An 11,424-nucleotide genomic window follows, 5' to 3' on the forward strand; every position below is an offset into this window, starting at 1 on the left:
GTTAAGACAACAAAAGAAAAGAGGAGCAACACGAGTGTCTAAATTTTCTATAATTTCGTTTAAATGCGTTTAAGAATAACCTACATTACATTTAGTACATAACTTATTTTTACAGCTTATGACAGCACCGCCTACTTCGCTGGTTTTAAAAAAAACTCTCTCAGATTGGGTTGTCTGAAGGAGATGGCTAATTAGCCATAAGTCCGCCCATTGTACACACATAAAATAATTGGTTCTATTTTTTTTTTGTTTTGAGCATTATTTCTATATTTGTTTTTTTTTTTTTTGTTTAATCCTAAGATTTCTGTATTTTTGTTTGTGGCGTACAATAAAGTATATTAACATTAACATTATCTTATACATCAATAATAGTTCTAAAATTGTCTATAAATTAAATTAAAAAAAGTCAATATTTCCTAATAGATAACGTACAATAAAAACGTACAATGCAACTAATGTTTTTTCTTGCATCCATCTCTATCGCTTGAATACTGTCTCTCTCTAGCCATATATGGTATCCATCTATATGATCCAATTTTTCATACATTTGAGAGTACACTTTGCACTCGTTTTTGCGTCGCTTCTTCTTAACCTTTAGAAGTCTCTGGAAGAGTGATTTGTATAGCTTCTACGCTGCAGCTATAAAACTGTTAAAGGCTTTTTCACTTCATTTTTATTTTCCTTAAGAAATCATAAATTACTTTAGTCATAGTTCCACTTTTAATAAGAGTAAACTTGTTAAGAATTAAGGTCGAACTAGTAACAGTGATATCTTCAATCAAACAAGCAGAATTTGAAAATTGGTTTTTGAACGAGCGAAATTACAAGTTCAAAATTAAAATTAGAAGTTAATATCATTTGTACGTCGCATTTTTATTGTGCCTTGCAACTGAAATTCAACTTATGGTCAACTCCAATTGCATTCTAACGGCATTTTCTGATTTCTTTTCAGCAATATCTAATCAACAATCGTTTAGGATCTTTGCCAGTTCCTAAACGATTGCTGATTAGATGAACTACTTTGGTAACATTTACTAACGAGGATAATTTCACTCTCACATCAATATGATTTGTTATTGTTGGTGTCGCTATCATTTTGAAGTTGGCAAAAATTCCAATATACCAACGTTGGCGGAAAAAAAACCTTTGGGCCAACATTTGGTTTAAGCATCGCCGCTTGTGAATGGAAACATCGAGGGGCCTTCCTTGATACGTTCGAACCGATAGTATTGTAATCACTTAATCTAACATTGGTATTTACGTTTTAATTTATATCATGTATATCATATCGAGTATTTTTTAATATATTTATTTTTGAATTTTAATTCATTGTTTTTGTTATTTGATATTTTATTGAATTGAAAACAGTTCTATTCAAACAAGTAATGTTTATTATTCAAATTCGATATTATTATTTATAGAACTAACGTTATTGTTACATGTGCTGGCCGACTTTTCAAATATATCACATTGAATTATTAATTTATAACAAAAAGGTTTTCTATGTTGTTATCAAAATATTGTATATGTGTATGGAAATAATTGTATCGTCTGCACTGTGAAAGCAATAATTTTATTATTGAAACAGATTCACTTTTGAGTGAAACTTTTTTTTCTATAAATCACACACACACAAATTGCTTAATTTGTGAATTTTATTTAATTAATTTAATTTCTTATAAATCAAAGGTCGCAATAAATGTTTAATCGCTCAAAAAACAATTGACGCCATAAACTATAAACTATAATAGTACATATTTTAAAATGTGTTAATTGTCAGATAATTGTGATCAACATACATTTTTAGATACTTAATCTGTGCTATTATTAATTTCTAGTTTGTTAGGGAACGAAAGTAACTGTCGCTCGAACTTCTTCCTCTGTCATTGAACCTGCATTAAAACGTGAATAAAGTTCATCATCTTCAAGAAGTTAAGAAGGCTTTTCTTGAAAATGTAATATTTACTGGAGATTGTTTTACTTTTATGTTAGATAAACAGTTAAAAATTACGTAATTAAACATAACACCGGTACGTGTAATGGTCTGTAACCAAGTGCTTATTTAAAAACGAAATTATGGCAGAACTTTTGTGATTTGTTGTCGACTTTATTTCAAACGACTTCGTTATACTCAAGGTGTCTGGGTGAAAATGAAAAAATAACACGGCAAACTTGAATAACAGGCTGTATTATACGTGCACACATCCGACCGATTACAAATTAGTAATCTTCTTTACATATGAAATTAAAAAAATATTAACTTTATCAAATGAAATTGGCATTTTAGCATATTTTTTTTTTATTCTTTATATCATTGAAGAAGTATGTAATACTTCTTAGTCATTTACAAATACACACATTTTTTTTATTTGGGTTATGTTGGAGGGCTGTTTAACTTGAAGTGAACCTTAACTGTTCCTCTGCTGGCTTCTTCTCTTAGGCAGGTTTGGAAGTATTTCCAACACTATGCTCTAATATATGTATACCGGTGGATACATTCGTTTGTAGGATTTCATCAAAATCACAAAAAAACAGGTTCTTCTAAGGTAAGAGGATTATTTTCCGACAACTTTAGTAAGTAGTTTTTAGTTTTATGTGTAATTTCCGATAAATAAGTGTAGTGTTTCTCTATTTTATTTGAGGATTTTAATTTAATTTGATTCATCAGATACATGCAAGTTGTTTGTTATGTATAACTACAACGCCGAAGACGATATGAATATGATTTCAACCTGAATTCTTTGGTTAAGATTCATGTGTTATAACCACTGAGTCATCCCGGCGCAACTTAGAAGCAGATGAGTATCTAATTATAATTAATAAATGTAATTATGAAGTAGTAGTCAAAATAATACGTGGCTGTCATCGCGGTACAACTATTAAATAAACATATCAGACCGTAATAAACGTGCACCATGTGTGAATATATTTTAAACTAACTCTATTTCCGTAAGCTAATTTATGTTACATAAAAAATGAGCTAAACTAGAATTTTCCATTTCGAAAATAAAAGCAATTTTTTTATTATGATCTACAAATACTTCACAGTCAGTTTTGTTATACATTTTTTCATTTGGCTGTTTTAGTATCTAGCTTAAAAAAGTTACTTACATTAAGGGTTTTTTTTTTTGTGATAAATCCAACTATCAGTACGGTCAATTGACTTTTATACTAAAAATCGAACACTAGTTCGGGAAAAAATATCTCAAATACGAAAAGAACCGGCGAAATAAATTTAGTGATAAGGTTAGCGATTTGTTTAAATATTTCGGTACACATTTTTAAGCCCGGAAGCGTTCTTATCTTTCTCAGTGTGTTTTAGTCGTTATAGTTTTACCTTCTGCAAATCTTGAAATACAGTGCCAAAACAGATTATACGGCTTAAGCTTACTAACCGTAACTACATCGGTCAACGATTTCTTAGTTTTAAGCCGCGAATATAAATCTATTCACACACGAAGACACGCCCATCTATAGTGAATTCCAACCACAAGAGGACAAAAGCCATATAAACAACATTTGACATTGAATTGATGTACTATCATTGATCGAGAGCTTGATTTATCTATGATATTCAAAAAATATGGATGGAAACTATGGATTTGCAAAAAAATATGATGTTCATTATGGTTTTACGAAAAATTACGTTTTGAACGTCGACGAAAAAGTTCCGATAACTTTGTATTTAAAACTTAACTAGACATAATTAGTTAAATGGAATAAATGTTATGTTATAAATAAAGGTATATATTAATCAAGAACTGTTACTAGTGCACAATATAGCTTAGCTATCAGCTTATCATGCTACTGCCACTGATTAGACTAATCAGGACTGCATTATCGTATAGTCCTGTCGCTCTCCTATTTCGAGGAACAAACAAAACTTATTACAGGTTTAATTCAGAATCGCCATTTCGTGCTCCGCCATTAATAACAAGACTAATACATATATATCTGGTATTCTTATCGAACTCGGCTTAGTGTCGTGGACTATTATACTTCCTGATTTAAAAATACATTTCAATAATCTTATCTAGGAGTAGTAGTAGTAGTACATTATAATTTTACCTTTTGATTTATCAATACTAAAATATAATTATCGTTATCTTGTTCATCATTCATTTTTATATAATAAAAATTATAAAGTATCATCAGCAAACAAGAGTATAATATTTAACTTGTTATCTTAAATATAATTAAAGTCATATAATATATGTATAAACGAGAAAGAGAAATGGACTAAAGAACCCCTGTGGGACCCCCATATTAATTGGCATCTCGGGAGATCTCTTTCCATTTACATGAAGCCTCTGAAGTCGATTTTCAGGTACGGAATGAAAAGTTTGAGAGCAGAATCTCTAATGCCCTAGTGATGTAACTTTTTGATCAACTTTCATGTTGCGTAGAATCAAAAGCCTCAGATAAGTCACAAAATATCATTACATCGTAATGCAACTTTTTCTGTAGCTTATATATATATAAATATTATATAAAATAGGTAGGTAGGCTTATGGCTAACCTGATGTTAATTGGGCACCAACGCCAATAGACTTGGGCAGTGTGGCACAGTAAGTAATATAAACCATTTCTTGTATTGCCAATGCCTTGTCAACTTTGGGAACTAAGTTGTTAGGTCCCTTATGCCTGTAGTAACACTGACTTACTCACCCATCAAACGGAAAAACTACTATATTAAGTATTGCTATTTGGCGGTAATATATGGTAAGAATGAGTGGTAAATAGATGGTAGCAGTAGATAATGATTAGTGAGGAAATAAGAAATGCATCCGTATTTGTGCACACACTCAAATGAAATAAAATCAAATTAAAATATAGTTCATTCGAATAGCATCTTACTAGCACTTTTGGGTCATAATTTTACACGACTAAGTTTATAGATTAAAGCTCATAAAAATTCACTAGAAATTGGCCGAATGAGTCGATGACGGAATAATATTGTCAAATACATTATCGAATTAAAGGTAAAAAAAATGTAAATTTTATGTACGAAGCAACGAATTTGTTGCCGTCTTAATAAAACTAAATGTAAATAATGTTCACGGCCTTATGTTTATTTTTTGTTAAATTGAATTAAAACGCTTCACGCTATTTTCCTTCATTTAATTAATCTTTCCGTCTCCCGTGAAAGACGCCATTTAAATTAATAAGCATTTCTTTAATAAAATCAAATAGTTTTATGACTTCCAAGCTGAAGGGGAGCGAGAACGTTATTTTTTTTTCTCTCATTTATTATATAATTATGTATGATTTTTAGTTCTTTGATTCATAAATTATATTGAATAAATCAGTGCAGCTTATAGTTTTGTATTTTCGTGTCATAAAGCCTATCTGAAAAAAAAAAACTTATTTTAATATATATGTATGTATACCTTTTTTTATGATATAGGTAGGCGGAGAATCATATGGGCCACTTGATGGTAAGTAGTCATCTGCGCCAATAAACAATGGCACTGTAAGAATTATTAACCATTCCTTACATCGCCAATGCGCCACCAAACTTGGGAACTAAGATCTAACGTCCTTTGTGTCTTTTGTTACCTCACTCACCCTTAACTAAACTAAACTGGAACGCAACAATACAGAGTAGTGCTGTTTGGCGGTAGAATATATATCTGATGAGTGGTTGTACCTACCTAGATAGGCTTGCACAAAGCCCTACCATCATGTATAAGCTTAATAACATTATTGTCTAGTAAAACACATAGGTTACTTTTTAACTCTAACACCTGCACATTCTACCACCCTCTTCACTGTCAGGGAATTAATATATATTTTTTCTAATATTATAAATTATAAAAAGTTAAGATGGATGGATGTTTTAAACTAAATCCAACCAAAACGGCTGAATAGATCTATATTAAATCTTGTACAGATTGGATTGGTTATAAACTGGAATGTCATGGGTTACTTTTTATCCCTCCTCTCGCAGACGAAAAATAGTAATGTACAAATAAATTTTACTTGTATTATAGAAGTTAGGATTCTACTCGTAATGATAGGTGTTTGTGAAAAACGCCAGAAAAGTAGCACACCTTAGTGCTTACCAATCAATCAAATCATATACATATCTATTTCTTGTGACTTCTTCTATTCTTACTCTTAATAAATAAGCCACGCTAATAGATTTTATGACAAATGTTGCTATTTCTTATTAATTTAAAAAATATAATTACTAGATTTTAAAAGGGCACTATAACAGCTTTAGGAGGAATTTTGTTACAAACTGAATGCTTTGTAGGCGAAGCCGTGAGTTCAGCTAGTATATCATATTATGATATTTCTATGTTTGTTATGTGTATACACAAAACTCACACAAAGGCATGAGTATTAGAAACGCACATTCCCTCATCTCACCTTTTTGTTAATTAAGAATAATTATTTATAAAGAAAACAAAATATTTTAAGCCCATATTGAAATTATTTTTCGAACTCTGTTTGAAAAACACGCACACAAATATATTTATATATAACAACGCACACAAACATTGAAATATTTTAATGTTACTTATTGCGTTAAATTTTATAACCTTCAAACTATTCTCAATGGTGCTACAAAAACATTTACCGGCAGCTATATTCGGAACACGTTTATGACGACTTTGCGGCAAGCCGCATTAAAACCCCCTTAGTCCCGGATCACTGTCCCGCGGGAGCTCCATGTTTTATGCTCATTTTAATCATTACTTGAGCACCGAGATGTTTTGACGTTGATGGATTAAATAGCCACTGCTTTGAATTTAACGATTTTGAATTAGATATTCATTATCTATTACTCATAAAACTAATCCTATTTACATGAGATTTACTTGGTGTCCTTGAGCTCATATCAAAAAACATAAGGCATTTATAACAAGATTAAATAAAAGATAAAATGCGATCAATCATTCAAAAATCAGTAATCAACAAATACTTACTATTTGTTGATTACTAGGCAGGATACATATAAATATAATAGTATATAATAATAATACTTTTCTGACGTACTCTGTGATTAAAATGGTGGAACACAGCTACTGAGTTCTTTTCTTGGAATGTACTTTCCGACCCGGTGGTGGCTTTACATTTAATTCAACATGACGATTCAAAAGTACTTTTATGAGCCTACTTGATTAAAGAATATTTTGATTTAGATTTTTGAGTTCAGTTAAAAATGTAAAATCTGGTCACTCATCATCTCTCCTGCCCTTATCCCAATTTTAATTGGGGTAGGCACAGCATGTCTTCTTTTTCCATACTTCTCTATTGGACGTCATCTTACAAGTAACGTCATCGTCTTTCACATAATCCATCTATAGTTTCTTTGGTCATCCCCTACCTCTATATCCATCCACATCCATTCTCAAAACCTTTCTTACAACAGGGTCCTCATTCCTCCGCATAACATGCCTATACCAAGACAGCCGGTTTCCAGATAACTTCTCGGCTACCGGTGCCACTTTCAAACTTCCTCTTATGTAGTCATTCCTTACTCTATCCATTCATGTAACACCACACATTCCGCTCAGCATTCTCATCTCCGCCATATGCAATTGTCCTTCAGTCATCCCTTTTGTAGTCCAACACTCTGATCTACGTAAAATCTAGTCACTATTAAAAAAAATAACTGTAGCTATTATGTTTTAGTTTTAATTTGTGTTTTGCGAGATTATAATATAAATAACGTTAAACTATTAATGGTGCGGAATGTTAATTTTATCGAAAATAACTGTCAAGACATTTACTTCTTTTCCTTCCAAGTAAATTAATTAATTTTTTGATAAAACTAGTTAAACATGCGGCTTCACCTGTGCGAAATTTATAAAATTTTACCTATAGAACATAATCCATCTCCCGCTTTTACACCCTTGAGGAGTTAATTAATATAAGTAGCCTAAGTCCTTCCTCGAAACTCAAAATATCTCTATACCAAATTTCATCTAAATCAGTTCAGCGGTTTAAACGTAAAGAGGTAACACAGAGTATATTTACATATATGAACTATATAAAATATATATATATATATCGGAGCGTGGTTACTTTGGTTGTTGATTTGGATAATTAATGAATCGAGTAGTTGGCAATAATGTTTGATGGCTGATTTACTTATAAGAGCGGGTCACCCTGAATGGAGTTGTAAGTGTCATGGCAACGCGAGTCGTTATGTTTTGACAAGCTTCTCGAATGCGATGGTTGCTTGCAAACCCATTTGCTCTTAAACGAGATGAATTATTGTAATCTTTTGATATTATTGTGGTGTACGATTATTGAATCAATTAATACAGAGATCAGATGATATTAAATACTTTTTATTTTGTGAATATCTCCATTGCACGCCCACATAGTCTTCCAAATGTCGGATCAATCCCCGAACCCAACTGTTCGGCATCCTGCTTCTCCGACATATATAAGCGAAATACCACTCACTGATTAATAACGAAATCTCAGAAACTTATATATAAGCAAGTAGGTTCCTCATAGCAAGTAAACGTTCGCTAAGAACGGATTTTACGAAACTCAACCCCTAAGGGGGTAAAACGGGGGTTAGAGGTTTGTGCTTTATAAAGCTGCAGTTTAGGCTAGTATTAGTATAAATTAATGTCATTGTTTAACTTAAATATTGTTCGTTTATAATATATATTTATAAGTAAATATAATAAACATTAAAGTGTGTAAATAGTTTTAAAATTTTCATATTTCTTATTATTTTCCAAAATGAATAAGAAAACGAATAAGTTCATTAACCCCTGCATAATGTACATCCAATGCTTAGCCACAATTTGTTTATAGCAATATCCTACGTCGAGAAAATTTACCGTTAAAGCCTATCCGAGAATACGTTTACAGCTTCTACAACCGCGCGACATCAAAAACCGCTTAGCGGACCTAGGATTCTACCTCTGGGACGACCGTGTTTTATGTTCCACAAAACGTTAGTGTAAGCTGCTTCTATATTTATGCTATACATAAATCTTATATCTTAATATAACTATGTTAAATAGGGCTCGTTGTCTAGTGAATATATAAATGTAAGTATGTCACATTTATAGAAAGATTTCAATAATATATATTTATATGACATAAGTAATAAATCCAATATCCTCCTGACCGACCGTGGTCACGTCGGTTATTCTCAAGGGCTCGCCTTTGTTATTTTTGGGTATAATATTAGTATAGATGAACTTGTGTTTAAATGTGAATTAAAAAATTGTTGCTATTAACGGAAATAAATTAAATCAAAAAAATAAAAATTTGTATTTTAAGTCAAAATGAATTTATTTTTATAATTTCTTTAATATTTTTTAAATAGTAATAAGAATATAAAGTTAGTTTGTAGCTTATTACAAAAATAACCATAAATATTTATTTAAAAACACGACACAGTAGAAAAACTATTTTAATTGATATACATTGTTAACACTAGATAATAATAAATACTATGGTTTCAGTGTTTTTAGCTTAAAGGAAATGTTTCATTCTTTGTCACTGTCTGTGTTGTAATGAGAAAGTCGGAAAAAAGTACAACCGACGCCTGTCAGAGTGGCATTTCCATGATAGCGACATGACGACTCACACAGCCTTCGCGTTTTAAACAATGAAATTTTAACAACAAAAACGTTAAAATTTCGTCTGAGCAGCTCTAATACATTACGAACGTATTAGTAAAATATGTTTAGATATAATTGTTATTTGCATTGCCTGGATCGAATAACGATTTGAACTTTCAAGAAAAGAACGTACTCATTCCTTAAAGTCCGGCAACGCACCTGCAAGTCCCCCTGTGTTGCAGATGTCCATAATTATAGCTGCTAACGTTGAATGAGTGCCGATCGTACATAAAAACTGTTGTTTTTACCAATATTACGTCATCAAAATGACTAACAGCGTTTTTGTGGGAATAAAAAAGGTTTAAAATTTAATTTAATTTTATGGCAAGAAAACGTGTTTATTTTTTCAAACATAGTAGAAAACCCTATTTGAATGATTTCAAAAATTTGAGGGAATATTCTGTATATAGTATAAGAAAATGAGAGAAAAAAATATCATAATGCATCGAACACCAGAGACCTGGCGAGTACGAAGCCGCGAATACCTCTTTCTATGCTATCTCGTTCCAAAAAATGACAGTACAGGAAAGGAGATAAAATTATTTTTCCATAAGCCACTCTCAAATCCTTTTTTGCGAAACAGCTCAACCACACCCAATTGACGTTCTTATCACGGAAAATAATGATTTTCCGTGATAAGAACGTCAATTGGGTCGGCAGATAAAATTACAAGTTCACCCATACAAGCATTTTATTTTTTTCAGAACCTTTGGAAACAGAATTTATGAAATCAATGTCACATATTCTACCAACAAACATCAGTACCCAGTGCTGTTGTGTTGCAGATTGAAGGGTGAGTGAGCCAGGGTAACTACAGGCACAAGGGACGTAACACCTTAGTTCCCAAGGTCAGTGGCACATAGGCGATTAAAGGTATGGTGAATATTTCTTACAGTGCCGTTGTCTATGGGTGGTGAAGACGTGACCACTTTACATCAGGTGAGCCATTTGCTCGTCGGTAAAAAAAATACACAGCCCGAGAGACAAACTGGACACTGACTAAACTCAAAACCATATATCCAATCCAATAACAAACTAAAAACTACAAAATGTTTTCATTTAAAATTATTAAAAATAATAAACGTATATATCAACAGAATCAGAACACTAATAGGATCCAAATGGAATTGTAAAAATATCAATAAAACCAAACAGTGCATGCGCGTTAAAAGCTAATATAATGAACCGGTAAATGCATTAAGGGGGTCTGCACAAACACATCCTCGGAAATTAACAAGGGACTGATCAGATTTCCCGATTCAGCGAACTGTGAAGACCATCGCAATGCCAATCAAGGGGTATTTTGCTGTTACTCTGTAATTTGCTATTTGCGTATAAAAGTATATATCGTATAGGGAATTGAAACGCTAGTAGAGAATGGAATAACTAGAGCTGATTTATTGATAGTTTTTCTTCCATTTTTAAGTTACAGTAATTGAACCCTAATTTATAAAATACAAATTCTTAGACGTCTTTACCTTTTGAACTTATATACTTGTATATGTATATAACATTCCTCTACAAAAAATTACGTTTGTAATAAATCCGATTAAGCTTTGGTTTTAAAAGGCAATAAACGACTCAGATTTTCTGTATTTATAAATTTTAAGTGCATTTCGAGTAAACAATTTACTTTAGGAACCAATTTTGCTGACTCTGTTGCCGATGTGGTACTTCAGGGTATGGAACTATTCATTCCGTATTCTGCGGTCCCCATCGGTGGCAAGTCCCAGCCCTGGTTTGGTCGTTTCTGCAAAACGGCTTCACGCAGAAAATGGGAACGCTACCAAGACTGGGCTAACGCATCAGCGTCTCGTGA

This window comes from Vanessa atalanta, chromosome 12, assembly GCF_905147765.1.
Source record: "Vanessa atalanta chromosome 12, ilVanAtal1.2, whole genome shotgun sequence".
In the NCBI taxonomy this organism is placed as follows: domain Eukaryota; kingdom Metazoa; phylum Arthropoda; class Insecta; order Lepidoptera; family Nymphalidae; genus Vanessa; species Vanessa atalanta.